This window comes from Thermobia domestica, chromosome 10 (genome assembly GCF_964235325.1).
Source record: "Thermobia domestica chromosome 10, izTheDome1.hap1.1, whole genome shotgun sequence".
Lineage (NCBI taxonomy): Eukaryota > Metazoa > Arthropoda > Insecta > Zygentoma > Lepismatidae > Thermobia > Thermobia domestica.
The window spans coordinates 11,211,187-11,226,444 of record NC_137463.1 but is presented as its reverse complement, the minus strand read 5'-3'; the positions used below and the strand labels follow the sequence as shown (position 1 = coordinate 11,226,444).

Here is a 15,258-nt window from a genome sequence, read left to right as displayed (position 1 = left end):
CTTGTCAAAGCTACCTTTGGTTGTACACAAATCCACTTGAAGAACAGTTATTGAAATTTACAACTATTTACAACATTTCATACTGTTGATAAGCAATGAAATTTCAATAGCATTAACTTCCAGTAATAATTGTAAACTTTTGTAATTTTATTCTGTATATAACCATAAAAATAGCATTTTAATTTCGATTCTTTTACGTTAAAAAATATTTTGTGAAATATAACAGAAATTCAGAAGAAGCCTACTTTGCGAATTTCTCAATATTGATCAATGGCCTGAAGAATATATTTAATGTGTGTATTTAAAATCTAAAATATAGATTGGCTATACTACATATGTTTGAAATTATAGTAATTACTTAATTTCTTAGTGAATGAAAGTTTTGAATTCATCCACCGTCCACGTTTGGGTTGCGGGCGGAAAAATCAAGAAATTTTTTTAACAAATCTATTTCTTCGCAAAAGCGACAACAATACTGATTAAATAGGGCGCCAAGCGAAGGTCCCACTCGCCCCCATCTAGCTACGGCTCTGTACATGACCCTTAATATAATAACTAAAATTGATGAAGTAATTGTACAAACATAATAAAGAATACTTATCAATGTTTAAAGATAGACAGTTCATTACATAATATACTCAAGTAATAAATATAGTTTAAATGTTGTTATATTACACCCTTCGTTGACGTCTTGTGACCCAGTAGAATTCTGGTAATATCTAGATGGGATTATGAAAGAAAAAAGTCAAAGTATAAATTTTGTACATAAATTTAGAGAACGAGACAAGATAAATTTCGAGACGAGACGTGAAAAATCTACGTGTATCGAGACGTCTATGATACTAGACTTCTACAAAATTTTCGAGACGGAATGACAAAACTTTATTTCCCATCTTGCCTCGTCTTTTGGGCAAATCTAAATTCTGAACACAAGTGACGACCCATCTCGGAAACAATATCATACAAACTTCAATACATACTGTACACATGTTTGTAATTCAGCAGAGGGACTACAAACGGAAATCTATTTTTTGTTCCTGCTACGTACGAAGCAATAAACTGATTTAATTCATGCTGGTGAAATCGCCCACGAAGTATTTTGCGTGCTTGTCCCTGGATCCTTTCCAAATTGCTACGTTACGCAGAAAACAACACAAGGTCTTCAGAATGCCTATTGCTTGTTGGGTTCTGATAACGTTTGGACACGGTATAGGTTTTGTTGAGAGAGAAGTCTCGCTCGTTTAGTTTCTGCTGAGAACAGGTTTACATTATGTGGACTAAAAAGTTCTGAATATCAGATGTCATCGAAAAATGCGTGAAATGGAATAATATTTAGAAATGGCCTATCAAAAAGTCTATAATATTATTAACATTTATTATTATTTTTTATTTTATTTTATTTTTTATTATTTTAAGGTTCGAGCAACAATCTTTACAATGTGGGAAATACGCAAAGTATCTGTATGATCAAAAGAACCACCTACTAATGGTAGTTCTTTGATCGCTGCTGATTCAATTCATTGTTGCTCGATGGTTCTGTGACCGGCTAATGGTTCTGTGATCGCTGCAGTCCTCTGTTTGTTTTTTCTTGGGTAATGCAACCATTGTAACATCAACAAATTCCTTTGGCCATTTTTAACTCAGATACATCTTGGTGATAAGATATTGCATTGTCTCCTAACCCTTGAACAAATCTACTGGTATGTCGTCGTCTCCAGTGGCCTTCCTCTTTTCCCATGTCCTTGATGGTTTGTACTACTTCACTTTTCAATATACTGGGTCCCTTTTCTTCATCATCCACCTCTGCTTGGATCGCAATATCTTTAGGGTGGTTCTTTTGATCATACAGATCCTTTGCGTATTCCTCCCAAATTTTAAAGATTCTTTGATGATCAGTGACTGCATAATTTTGTTGATCTTCGATTTCAAACGTTCGTCCCTCCTAATTCTTATGCTTTCTGTTTACTTCACATCATATCTGCCGCGCCGCTGAAGTTCCATTATTTCTTTATATACCTGTTCCATGTACTTTTATTTGGCTTGGAAGTCTCTCTTCTTAATTCATAATTCTGTGTTCTGTATTCTTTGATGTCCGAGGTTTTCGCCCTTCTGTGTTCCTCCTCCATCTTCTTAAGCATTACTTCAGTTATCCATGGTCTTCTCGGCGCTCTTTCCACGAGCAGCTTTAGGATTTTAATTTTGAGTAGGCCCGCTCCCTCGCTTATGGCTATATATACACATTTGATTGATTAATGGCAGTAAGAAATTACCTTTACAGTAATAGTTGCTGCTGTTAGTTAAATAATTATCTACCATTAATATAAATAGTGAAAAATGTATTTACTCCTTATTGTATCTTTTAGCGCTTATAAATTTTTCAAATCTTTTGGGTGGGCCTACTCAGCCTACCCGCTAAAGCCACCACTGGCTCTTTCCATCCTGGCAATGTTATTGTGGAGTGTGTCTAGTAGAATTTGTTTAATTTTTTCCGTTTATCATATCGCCCATTGCAGATATTTTTTTTTCAATCTCTTCTTTCACATCATTGTTGATATTTCTTAGTCACTCCAAAGTTCCATTTTCGATTTCGCCTTCCATTTTTCATGATTGATTTTAACCAGGTTTGCACTTCCGCCACTACGAGATTGTGATCCAAATATTAGCGTTTAATGGGGGAAAATGTGTCCAAAGGTAAGACACACTAATTGATATATCCTATTGACCTGAACACAATGGGCCTAATGTAGAGTCGTTTTGATGAGTGATTAGTGTCATACTAAAGAGTTTGACTAACATAAGTTTCAAGCAGTAGTAAGACCTTTAGTATGACGATAATCATACGTCAAAACGACTCTGCATAAGGCGGAATATGTGTAAGTGTACAACCCCATGTATTATTTTCGAGAAACCCGAGTAAAACCAATTAATTTGTAAACCTAAAAAGTAATGTTGTACGTGAACCATACCACTTATTGGGATGAATCTGATATTGAAATATACCCTCATTATCTCTTCATTAAGTTAATCAATCCCTGTGATCTTGTATTTACAGGATCCTCTTGTGGTCCTGATGTGATCCTCTCATCTTGTGTTACCCGTATTCACTAAACTTACTTTCCAACAGCCTATATTATGAGTATTCCGTTGTGAAGTCCTCTGTATTTATCCTCTTCAACAAAAGGATAGCTATAAAAGACGCCTCGGCGGAATATTCACGATTACTCAACAAGAGTATCACGCCTTTTCATCCCTGGCGTATACACGAGAAATGCGGTGGGGGTGACCGCCCACACCCCCAAGACTGGCTCTTCATAGGTCTTGTATAAAATATTGCACTACTTTATTCTAGTTTGATGTACATTTTCGTATTTCAAGGCAACAATAACCGTCCAGGAGGCAATCCGCCCTCTCCAAACGATTCCTCTGCATCCACTAATGTTTCTCACTTTCCAAAGAGTACAGCAACGGTAGGTACTAACAACGATTTATATAAACAAAATACATAACTTCGTACAGTATATTTATTCATCCTTATATATATTTAGCGATAATAATATTAGGCTATAATTATATAATATTATTTTAAGCTAATACTTCGTGAGACAGAAGGAAATTGGTTATTTTTGCCGTGCTCTATTATGGCTAGACCGGATGGAACGTAATATACAGGTCCCAGGCCGTTTCTATTCTTCCCCAATCCTTTCTCCCTTCCCTTTCCTCGAACAGTGTGATCGGCGACGGTCATTATCTCTCATACGCGACGAGCTAAGGGCCGTGGTAGCTCAGTGGTAGAGCGTTCACCTCTAGTGAGTGAAATCCCTGGTTCGATCCTATCTCGCATTAAGTGGACTTTGTAGAAGAAGACACCGTGTGCGTGGGTTTTCCCAGAGTTCTCCCGTTTCCTCCCACTTTATTCATTCCATCATTGAATTCATTTCTTATCAGCACTAACCCCTTTAGTCTAGGCGGCATAACCGTGGGGCGTAAAACTGAACGATTTGATTTAATTTTTAATTTTGCGACGGGCTAACATGGTCATAGATACCGAAAGCCCAGAAATCTAATTTCTAATCCTAATCGTAATCTATTATGGCTAGATGGCGTTACTAATCGATACTGTGCATCGAGTTAATTAACATAAAAATAAATAAATATTTCTCACAAGATATGTAGACTAAAAATAAAATTCGTGCTCAGTGTCAAAAATGGCCAAGTTCTGTCTAATTTCAAACTGTGGGCTTAAAATCGGCCAATCTAGTATTCACCGTGGAAGATGGAAGTAGTTCAAATAATCGGCAGACGGATACGTGTGGGCCTATGTGCCACCGGTTCTGAAGTAAAATCTGGACTTTTTACTCAACATTTCCATTTTGGCACTTAGACCGTCATAGTCAAGCTACAAATAAAGAGTCAAAAACCTGGCGTTCCATTAAAACTTCGAATTATTATTTCATTTTATCACGTCTATCCTCACTTCTATCTTTGCTTAAACGTCAAACAAAAAGAAATTACAAAGATAAATAAACAATATTCTTTGATACTGTTTGAGCAACGTGATTTCCGGAGCGTTGAGTTCAAGGTAAATATGTCATATGTCACAGTAGCCGGAAATATCATCAAAAAAAGAAAGAAAAAAACAGAAATAAATCTAATTCAATGAGGCTTAAAATTTCAGACGTTGTAGGTCACAACACAGCTTTCTTTTACCAAATTTATTGCACCGAATCGATTGAATGGAGAATGCTACACTATTTATCCAGAATCAGCTCCCGATCACAGTGAGGAGAATTTCAGCGCAAAGTTGGAATACAAATCCTTGTGCCCAAATAAAACATATTGGTTAGCTAACGATTCAAGATAATGGTTAACAAAATTATTTTTTTTTTACTGTATTAAACGGAATCCACGACCCCAAGAGCACATGAAAAGCAGCTTTTAAAAATGCTTGTGTGTGTATATATATAAAGATCGATAGAATAACCTGTTTCGTTTTCTAAAACTACTGCCTTCACAATGGAAAAGAAACGAGTTTTGCTGACATGTATGAACCTTAGCACTGAATTAGATACAACTTTCTAACTTTTTTTTTTTTTTTTTTTTTTTTTTAAATTCCAATTACCATCAGAGAAAGCACGAAGTATTTGCTTCTGTAACAGCCTTAAACAAACTGAGACGTCATAAGAGACAGTCAACGAGAATTGAAACTAGGTCAGATCTTCGCTAGTTCCTTGTTTCTTTGTTGATTTTTTCTCTTCTTTTTTTTCTTTTTGAATTCGTATTTGTAACTTGTAAGTTTGAATTTAGGATGCTGTAAGACTGGGATTTTTGACCTCTTCATAATACCTGGATAAAAGCCCTGGATGTCTGTGGAGTTGCGAGTTCCACCGAATATGAGCAGATTAATTAACGGCCAAAGTATATGAGCACGAGTAGTTATAGTGCAATGCAGGGACGTACGCAGGGGATGGGTTCTGGGGGTCCGGACCCCCCCCAAAAAAAAAATTCGGCTTGTATAAACTTAGCCTAATTTTAGGGGCAATTTTAGGAATTTTTATATAAAATACCCTCATATTGAGTTTGGACTCCTCCCGAAATAAATTCCTGCGTACGCTACTGGTGAGGTTCTCAACTTTTTTTGACTGATCGCACATTTTACTGACGTCCAGAACATCGTGATAGATTGTTTGATATTTTTATTATAAATACTAATAATATTTATTATAATAGAGAAAACTATTACTTTTTATAACCACTCTACGTAGCACTCAGCATTATTGCTGCCGTTAAAGGTGTCGTCTGGTACTGTTTGTCTTCTTGATTTTAACTAATTATTATTAAATTCTTAATGATTTTAATATTCTAAAATCTAGTGACACGCCTTACGGAGTGCGTGACACACCAGTGTGTCACGACACATCGGATGAGAACCACTGGTTGGAGTGGATCAGGGACGAATCCAGGGGGGCCCCGATCGCCTTCGCCCAGAAGAGGAAACTTTCTTATTTTATATATAAATGAAACCCATCCCAGAGTTTGGAGCTCTTAAAAGTAGCAGTATTACAACCCATCGCCCACCCCCCCAGAAGTTCGTCCTGGATCCGACCCTGGAGTGGATAGCAAGTAATTCCGAGAGACCATGACGCCTAATGAGGCTGCGAGCGCGAGTACCAGCAAATGCAAGCCCTATTAAAGTTTAGCGAGCTAGCACTTAATTTAGCGTGAGCGTCACATAGAATATGGAGCTCGAGAAAGTGGAGGCCTAAGACATCGTGAGCCTCACTGAAGATAACGAGCTTAAGCTTGAGCAAATGCCAGTCAAATTTTGCGTGAGCCTCATTTAGCACCAGCAAGACCACCGCCATTGAGGTTAGCGAATTCAAATCCAATGAATTTAGTGGGTCGATAGAGTGTAAGCCTAATTTAGCTTGAGCCTCATCGAAGATAGAAAGCTCGACAGAGTGGGAGCCTAGAGTAAAAAAATATTTGACCATTGGCTGCAACTGATTAGGGTCCATATGCATTATACGCACATATAAACATTGATGGAGGCTATTATACATCATGTATTTTTGTAAGTATTCTTGTGTATGATAAAAGTACTGTTACAGTATGGAAACGCTATACTGTACAGTTTTGTGTGTCCGTATCTTCTTTAATATAATATGTTCACAAACCAAATAATCATTTAAATAGCAAAAGACATTCAAATTTTCAAAATCCAGTACATATAACTTCAAAGTAAACTGAAAACCAAAGTTCAACATTCCCATGCAATGCAATGACATATCAAACAAGCTTTCCTTGCTGTCTATAGGTACATTTCCGAAATTAACCCTAGTAGCAGAGACAACTTGCAAACCGCTTGCTGTAAGCTTGCAGTGAAAGTCGGCAAGCTTGGATCCAGCTTGATTGGAAAGCGTGCAAGCATGCCGCAAGCTGGATTCCAGTAACGAAGTTATATGGAGACAACCTTGCAATCAGTGTTCTATTCAAGCTTGACGCAAGCGTTTTACACTGGCGGCAAGTCAATAGCCAATGAACGACCAGTGATGCTATGACGCCCTGCGAAGGATCTAAGGTATCGCTTGCAAGAACAACAAAACGCACATTGTATGACAACACGCGTTGAGAAAGCAAGCGTAAAAAGGCACAAGCCAAGCTCGCGCCATCTAATTTATTCCACCTAATCACGGACGTCTCTGGCAGGGGGACAGGGGGACGCGTCCCCCTCAAATATTTGATTACAAGATAAATGGATCAATGCTGAAAGTATTTAGATCTATATGGAAGAAGTAGAAACATAGGCAGAACAAATTAAAGTTATGTCTGTTCTTCAACATTAGGCTAATGTGATTAGAATGTCCGCCTGACGGATTTTTTTTTTTTTTTTAATTACAGTTCTTGGTTAGTCAAAGTAGTCCCGGCTGCAGGCACACAATATTTTCATTGCTTAACCAGCAACAATTGGTTTCCATGACAAAGGGAGACTGGAGAAGGGAAGGAAAGGATGGATAGAAAGTTTATCTGCGACTTAAGAAGGGAAATCTATACAGTGAAATATACAATAGAAGCAAAGGTAACAAGAGGAATTTAAAAAGATAGAGAAATTTGAATATTACATAGGACAATAAATTTCATGCGAATACTGTAGAAGGGCAGTAAGTGACAATATAGAAACTAAAGATAGAAATGAGTGTTTAATGAGCGAATTGAGTTTGGGGAAAATGGAAAGAATACATTGAGGAACCGCATGACAGCAAGAATAAACTGGAAAACGAGGATGGTTTATTGGACAAGTTCAAAAACATGAAGCGAAATGAAGAACAAAAAGGTAGATAATATACCTTTTGAGTTTATTAAGAATACAGAAGAAGAATGAAAATAAAAAATTCGAAATTCGCAATCAAATCAAGTGACATCGTAAGACTTCTTTCAAAGAGTTAAGATTTTGTTAGCTAAAAAAATCGAAATATATGAGGACCATAAAACTACACTGCTGCAAATGCGTTTAAGAACACTGAGCAAGAATTCACCACTAGGAATGTCAAGGTGAAGAAATTAAGAATCATGTTATATATAAACTTTTTTTTTTTTCGGCAAGTAGTCTACCAGTGATTGAAGAAAATTATGATGAATTGTGTTGCTAAAGGTAGAAAGGGCGGATGCCATTAGTAAAGTAGATTCCAGTTTCTCATAATTTTGACGTAACTTTAGTTGGGGTCTACTAGCATTCTAGTCGCCCCCCTCCCCCTTCATTTTACCATGCTAAAGACGCCCGTGCGCCTAATAATTCAGTTTCGCCAGAAATTACCCTTATCACTGTCTTATACGTATATCAAATAACTTCTACGCTTTGGACACTGAAAAATATTGCTGCTGTTTACATACCTGTAAAAACATTTCAAAGGGTCCTCAATCACAGTCTATAAATGACAATGAGGCAACAACACTGTTAATCACCACTGCACAGAATTTTAAAAAAGGGAAGAACACTCTACATTAATATTCACAGTGTTAAAGAATCACAAACTATCATTGGTTGATGGAAAACAACCAGAGCTATATTCTCTCGACGAACTTTTCAGAGCATTTTTATTTCTAAAAACTGTTGACTTATATCTATATATTCTCGTTTTTTTTTAAAAAAAAATGACTTTTTTGTGACACTTATAATCGATTTGTACTGTACAGGGAAAATAGATAGCATCTACAAGAACAGTTCATATTCCTTTCTCATGCAATAACAAGTCTTTGCGGTGCCGGTATTACACACATTTCTCTGTACCAGTTAACCCGTATAAATGCTGTACTCACAATAACACTAACGTCCACTGTAGAACATTCTAGGGTGTACACCGAACTTTCACTGCATACACAGATAAGAGCTAAAAGAGACATAACGTTAACACTGCACAACCATACTGTAGAAACTGAGAAGTTTAGTAAGATGCTTTATCCAATTATTTTTTTATTTTTATTTATTTTTTTTTCTATGTTCTTCAGATACTTCTGAACCTGTCAAGTGCCTTTGAGGCGTGAAAACTAGTCAGTCGTTGGTTTCAGCGTTGATTTAAGAAAAGAAAAAAAAAAGTAAAGAAAAACCAACTGATTTTGATGTCTACTAACTCATGATTCAACTCAAGCTGAAACTGACACACATTAAACCACATTTTATAAATAACATCAAATACAATACTTGACTTTACTATAATTACCCACACAAAATGTACTACTTAGAACAAAAATTATATGACAAATATAATCTATTTTTCAAGCAAGCGCGAAAATAAGGAAGCACAAACTTAAAACCAGATTCCAGTAAGTGACCGATATTTTTTGACCTTTGGTCAATTGCTTTTTTTTTCTTACATCACATCAAAAGAAATGACACGATTACTTTGATCGTAGTATCAACAGAAATGCAGTAAACAGACGTGTGTCTGTAAATGAACGTTATGGCACACAGTGGCGGCGTAAGGGGAACTGGGGTCCGGGACCAGTGAAAGAGATCGGATCCCTTTCGCGCACAATCATAGCTTATACTCCTATCGACCGGGACCCCTCAGAATGTGGGATCCGGGAAAGTGAGCACCACTCGCCCCACCCTTACGCCGCCATTGATGGCACAAAATGTATCACTAAAAGTTTATGATATTGGGTTGGTGGGATCGAAATGTCCAGAAGACGGGTGTCGTTTTCAAGGGACAAAATAATGAAAACTATAATATATGATTATTCAAAGGATATTGTACTCTCCGACTGTAGCTCTACACAATTTTGTCAAAATCCCCATCCTCCGCTGGTCTACTGGCTAATGTGTGCGTCTTTCGTGCGCGTGGTCCTGGGTTCGATTCAATGTGAGAGAAAGCATTACGGTGGTTCAGATTCCATCTGAGCGAAGTAATAAGCTATACATTCGCTTCCGGTCTTCAGGCAATATAACTAGTGCGTCGTAGGTTCATGATTATATCAATCTTGTTATCCAATCTTATTCGGACCTTTTGCCGGAACTCGTCTTCCAGTACGAAAATGCACGTACCCATAACGCGGTCCGTGGGGTCTTCCAACCTAAAATCTATGAAATAGGTGTGGGGCATGACAGGACAGTGCCTGATCGCCAACAAATACAGAGACCAGCTAGTCCAAGATTTACTGCACGTTTAGTGACACATCATCTACATGACCGGCTTTCTATCTGCCCGAACAGCTGTATGTGTATCCGCTAAAAATGCTTACACGTGAAGGGGACCTGTACGATTTTGAATACCCTGATTATATACTTGCAAGTGCCATGTTGGGATCACCTTTACTACCACCTATTAATTATCACCTTCTTGTTTATCAATTTTCAAGCAAATCCGTAAATTTCTATACGGGGTTCTTAAATGTGTCTCCATCACTATATACACTACATTTACTCGCATACTGTTGCTCTCAGTGCATACTAGCTGCCATAGTTGTTTGTTGTACTATTGTCCGTGAGATAAGAAATTTCACGAGTCAAATGGGTGATACAAAATTTGAAATATTATTGTGTGTTACATGATTCACAGTATAAAACTATAAATTGATACAGTGACTGTACAAACACAATGAAGAGAATTTATCGATGATTAATGATACACAAGTCATTACACAGTATACTCTAATAATAAAACATTATGGTTTAAATGTTGTTATATCACGTCCTTCGGGAACCTTAGATAACGCAGAATGATTCTGATTAGTTCTAAATGAAATTAAGAAAAAACCAGCAAAAATTAGTTGTATGTCATAAATTTACGAAACGAGACGAGAAAAGCTTACGAGAATCGAGACGAAATGAGAAAATCTTATTTCTCGTCTCGTCGGAAACACTAATTCTAATAAATGCTTCATATTCATTACAGGAATCCAGTTATTTAGCAACCTTGTTTTCCCACGCGAAGCGTCGTTCTATTGTCTACTCTTCCGTGCTCACGTGAGAAGAGGGAGCACCTTGCTTTGGTGACCAAAACAATGGCCGAGTACCTCCACTTAACGCTGCGGTTCTAGGACATTTGATATACTGAACACTCAACTGTTAACCCGAGAAAGCCCAGGCTAATTTTACCCTTAAAAGACCCAGGGGGTGCCTCTGAGGCTCCCTGCTCCATATATAAGCTACCTGAACTCACCGCGACCATTTGTATTTTCCGTCATTAGTAGAAAAGGCTAGTCACTACTTTGCTATGAAATCATTTGTCAATAGTAATAAAAAATGGACAGTATCAAATAATTAGAAAAGTACATACTTCAATAGGAGCCTCAGAGGCACCCCTTGGGCCTTTACGTTAGTATAAAAAAATAACGCTATTTTTTCTGAGGTAAAGTAAAAAAAAATGATAGGAAACGCAATCAGATGGTGTATTTCAAAGAGATAGAAGAATTGTAGAGCGCAGGACACAGGACGAAATATCTATTAAGAATAATTGCATTAAAAATTGACCAGGGTGCCTCCGAGGCACCCCTTGGGCCTTTACGTAAATAGAAAAAATAATCCTATTTTTTTCTGAAGTAAAACAAGAAAACGTATGAACAACTCAATCAGGGGGCATATTCCAAAGAGATAGGAGAATTCTAGAGCGGAAGACGCGCGGCGAAACATCCATTAAGAATAATTGCATTAAAAGTGGACCAGGGTGCCTCTCAGGCACCACCTAGGCTTTCTCGGGTTAAACAAACCGAATGGTCTCTATGTACTTATGAAAGCTCCCTCAGGGTTAAGTGGTTACCGTACGCGTTTTGGCGCCAGATACCCGCGTTTGATTCCAGGCGCGAGCTCATGTGGTTCGGATCCCACGTTAAGCTGTAGGTTCACGTCTCATATACCCTCGCTGCTGAAAGAAACGCTAGACTGCACACCAAATCAAATCAAATCTACGTAATTGTGTAATGAAAATAATTTGAAATAGCGTATGTATTGTTAACAACACTTAATTCCTCCAACTTAAAGAAGTCAAATATTGAATTTCTATAAAACTGAGAACGCTGAATCGCTACAGGACGGGGCACGGTAGCTCAGTGATAGAGCACATATCTCTGGTGCGTGGGGTCCCTGGCTCGATCCCCGTTCAAGTAAGTTTGTGGTGGACAACATCGTGCCCGTGGGTTTTCTCGGGGTACTCCCGTTTCCTCCCACTTTCTCATTCCATCAACTGTTCCATCATCATTCACTTGCCTTAATCATCGTCTCCCTTAGCTCTAATAAAGGGCATACCGGTAATCCTGGGACGTTAAACTGAAATATTTTAATTTTAATTTTTCTTAAAGGATGAATATTGAGTCCTCAAAGGATCTGATTTCCCACATTTCGGTGCTTATGACTGAATCATTATTTTTGACGTATGATAAACAATCATTAGAAAAGCTTACAGTATTTATAAAAACAGTTAGTCCTCACCCATATTAAAACTCAAATAAACAAAATTATCTGAGAGACACTCCCCTACATTTTGCAAGATAGACATGCTTGTTGTATAAGTCATCAGTGTGGGAATGGAAAATTTTGTTCTTTGTTCAAAGCAGGAAGAAACATAACACGCTTTCTTTTTCACGTTTAACACTTCTTTCTTTCAACAAGTTACGTGTTTGTGTATTAATTGTATTTATTTATTTTATTTATTTATTTATTTTTTTATTACTCTTTAACATGTGGGTATAATTATTATCGTTCAAAATGGCCAGTGTGGATTTACGTGTAAACTAAACAAGCTATTGCTTAGAGCCCCATTCTCTTGGGGCCTCCAAAAAATTTAAAGAAAAAAACAGACTACATTTCAAAAATATGAAATAAAAAGCAAGTAAAATAAAACCTACAGCAACAGTGTGTTGTGTTGTGTAGGCTCCTATGATGTAAGTATTGGGTCTCCTCCTTGTAGCCTCCTCCCACAAATATCACTAGTTTGTTCGTTTCTATACATAGGATGCCTACATTCTGCATGGACTGGTTGCACAGCAACATGTAGCATCTAACTGCCTACGTTCTGCATGGACTGGTTGTACATCAACATGTAGCATGCAACTGCCTATGTTCTGCATGAACTGGTTGCACAGCAACATGTAGTATGCAAATGCCTACGTTCTGCATGGACTGGTTGCACAGTAACATGTAACTGCCCACGTCCTGCATAGACTGGTTGCACAGCAACGTGTAGCATGCAATTGCCTACGTTCTGTATGGACTAGTTGCACAGCAACATGTAGCATGCAACTGCCTACGTCCTTAATGGGCTGGCTGCACAGCAACATGTGGCATGTAACTGAAAACTGGAATGCACACAATTTATTATTGACAAACGACAGCTGTATATATAAAGGGATCTGGGATCTATTACTAGGCTTACTATACATCAGGAATTCAAGCCTATGCTCAAAAAAATGTCTGAGATTTTCATATTAGTCAATAGAAGGCCTGGAATCTCGCTGTGTTGGTTATGCTGGACAGCTGCTGGAGTGTTCAAGCAGATAAAAGATAGCACATAACAGTATCAAGGTTTTAATCACAATTTTAATTTAGATATTTACCATCAGAAAATAATAATTAAGGCAATCGTAAAAGTGTATTTTACGTAAAGAAAATGAGTAAAAACATTTTTGGAATTTATAGTTAGCTACATTACTTCTCAAAAACCACCACTACCCAACTCTATTCCCAAAAAATGTCAGGGATTGGTGTCTAGAAATTATGGTAAGCCTACCGATCACCTTCAATAGCAAAGGGTCTCATCAAACCAAAATTAGGGTCTGAAAATGACCAGTACTATGGTATTACGTGTCAGGAAAATGTTCTGAATTCTTAATCTTAACCTTGCTGCTAAACGTAAAGTTTCTCATGGCGTACATTACATTTATATTTTGCTCGCACGCAAATAATACAGTTGCACGAACAAATAGAACTACTTTTATCCTCCCTTCATTTGAATTTTCTTTTCTAAAAATCAGGCTTAGAGAAGTATATACATACATACATACATACATATAAATATGAATGTATATATATATATATATATATATATATATATATATATATAACTGGCAGAATCTTAAAAACCTTAGTGGGTGGTAATCGGAACTGTCCGAACAATCATATCCTCTTACTAGTGACATTGTAACTTAACTTACGTTCAACGACGTTGCCACAGCTTTGGTCCCCCTTACACTGTGATTAATGGCTTACACATGTGGGTTCTTTCTTTCTATATAGAGAGGGGGAAAATAAACAAACAATGACCAACTTGCCTGCATATATACATCATTCCTTCTCAATGGAAAAAGAAATATTCTGTTGAAAGCAGGTTGAAAGTGTCAAATAACAAAGCAACATTAAGCACTCGGAGTTTCCAGACTACTTTTTTCTTCGCCAAAACATTTGAGACATTCCATTCCTTATTCATGTGACGGAGAAGATCAGCTTTTGCTCACCCCCTATTTTTGCCGAGAGCTGCCGTCCAGTTCGAATTTTGTTCCTCTCCAAAGAAAGAAGGAAGATTTTTCCACTCAAGGTGTCAAATAACAAAACAACACAAACCATTCGGAGTTTCCACGCTACTTCTTTTTTCTTCGCCAAAACCTTTGTCAAGTGACAGAGAGGAATACGCACTCCTCTGGTCGAGAATTGTCAGCTAACTAGAATTTCTTGGCAACACCGGATTTCGGAGAAAATATCTGTTTCACTACCATGTAGTAGGAGGAGAAGGCTAATAGGTCAATTTTCCATACATCTCCCCAAGGTTTTTAAGATGTTTCAAAAAGTAGTTTATATATATATATATATATATATATTGGCCAGAGCCCTATCACCATTATCTGCAAAGCAAATACACTAATACTGTGCTCCTTGATGGCCGAGTATAAAACGTACGTGCCTTGTGTGCGCGTGGACCCGATCGGGGTCCTAGTCTCTCAGATATAAACCCGAGTAGTGGTTTGGGTAGTGAGTAGAAATGGGTGAAAAATAGTATGCAAAAATCAGATAAACAAAACACAAAAGTCATTCGAAACAAAATCGTGTAAATATTATATCCATGATCACAATCAATATAATACAAATTTGTAGTTCGTATGCAATATAATCAAAACCTTAAAATTTTCATTAATTTCATGAAGGGAAGATGGGTGATTCTATTTTATTGTGTATTAAGGACCTGTAAAGGCTCATCGTCGCGGAAACAAAAATTTTACTGGACTCGAGCCTGCGTCAATCCAATCTACTCTGCATTATTATACAGTATATTTTTG

General features: G+C 37.3%; 1 protein-coding gene across 4 annotated transcripts in view; it reads right to left on the bottom strand.

Annotated features, from left to right (window-relative positions):
* Nucleotides 1-15,258, bottom strand: part of cyc (basic helix-loop-helix ARNT-like protein cyc) — a 323,518-nt gene that overhangs the window by 224,373 nt on the left and 83,887 nt on the right. Inside the window, exon 1 of one of the 4 annotated variants that reach the window (XM_081727688.1) lies at nt 8,389-8,758. The exons of the other annotated variants lie outside the window; for them this stretch is intronic. The gene's annotated coding sequence lies outside the window, so the exon portion shown is untranslated. Of the gene's footprint in view, nt 1-8,388; nt 8,759-15,258 lie in introns of those variants that run through there. 4 annotated transcript variants of the gene reach the window in all.